Source organism: Macadamia integrifolia, chromosome 6, assembly GCF_013358625.1.
Source record: "Macadamia integrifolia cultivar HAES 741 chromosome 6, SCU_Mint_v3, whole genome shotgun sequence".
Taxonomy (NCBI): Eukaryota; Viridiplantae; Streptophyta; class Magnoliopsida; order Proteales; family Proteaceae; genus Macadamia; species Macadamia integrifolia.
In genome coordinates this window covers 2,176,630-2,178,343 of record NC_056562.1, presented here as the reverse complement: position 1 = coordinate 2,178,343, position 1,714 = coordinate 2,176,630, and positions in this window count along the sequence as shown.

Genomic DNA, 1,714 nt, shown 5'->3' with positions numbered 1-1,714 from the left:
CACTGGATACCTTACCATACCAGTCAATTTGATTCACCAGAATCTGATGTAGAGATGAACTTACACAAGTACAAAATCTTCTACAAAATTAGAGCATATAAGGGAAAATTTATATTTTACATAACCCATGGTGATCAAATCTAAATGATAAATAATAACTGCAAACACAACAATTGAATAATAACTCACAATTACCATAATATAATCACATTATACAAGTATAATAATAAAACCTTAAAGCAAAGGAAATCTTAGTCCTCCACCACATGTCTCACTGACACAATCTCACAACCATTGTCGAGTCTCGATCCACTCCAGCTCAGGTTCCACCATCTAAAAACATAAATCCACAAGGGGTGAACTTCACAAGCCCAGTGAGGGTGAGCATGCAAGCACACACAACATAATGATGCCAACACACTCACAATAATATTCACAGATGCACAACCACATGATCCATTTTAATAATAATATATATTCTAATTACTAGGTCTCAATATGTGGGTTTAAGTGTTATAAGCAACATAGGTGGTATCCCCTTCCCAATATGTTGGGCCTCAGAAATACGAGCTAGTTGCAAGTAAGAGTCAGCTAGTTCTGGAAAGAACCTTGTTCCCCCAACTAACCCCTTAATAGTAACCCCTGACAGCCATAGTCCTAGAATCCCACACCATCATCGGTCTCCCATGTTGTCCGACAGTCATACGTATAGTACGGCATACCATGCTGTGCCCTCTCAGGATACGGTACGTCGTATATGGGCATAGTAGTCCTCCGTGACTTACCACCGAGTGGGATTAACCAATATGTTACCCCCTATTGGCAAGGGATTATAGCATCGGGATGTGATCCTAACCATATGCATCATCTATATGCATCCATATCAATTATAGCATCCATCACACATGTGGCCACAACTGTAACACTGACCTCTGAGCCCACGGTATTGGAAAGAATCTCAATCACACTATGCCTCAGAACGTCAATATTACAACCATCACCACACATCTATCATCTTACACATCCACAAAACCTTGATTAGATCAAAGTCCTTAAAATCATGCAACATGTGAAATATATAAATTTATATAAAATAAATCCATAACACAGTAATCATCACATTCCATATGGACATATAACGAAAAATATCAAAACACTCCGTAAAATAAGTTAAACAAACACTCACCTGATACCTGAATCTGATGCCTTTATGTTGGGTTCCCGTCCATGCTTATCCTTGCAAAGTATCTTAGGTGCCTAATTAAACAATTAATATTTAGGTTAGTTTTAGTATTCACTGTCCAAGGACAACCCAACTTCCTTAACTCCTATTGAATTCCCTTACCGGAATCCAAACCAACAGTTGGACAGAGGCACTGATTCCTGACCAGTATTTCTCCTAACAACTTACCTACTTAACCAACTTGACTTCCTAACCCCTATGTAGGTCACTAACCTGATCCACACAATCTCGAGTTTCCTATTTGTCTAAATAGACCAAGCCACATAGTACAGAGACCATCAGACACTCATCGGAGGTAACCTGTGGGTTATCACAGGCCTTAGCTCACTAGGTTGATTCCCAATACAGTCTTCTTACTTATTGTACTATTTTCTATAAAGGGGTATGGTCTTACACTCCCTATGTACATTCCCTAACTATGGCAGAGTCCTCTAAGCCAACTCAATGATAGGTTTAGGCTTTGGAACCCCT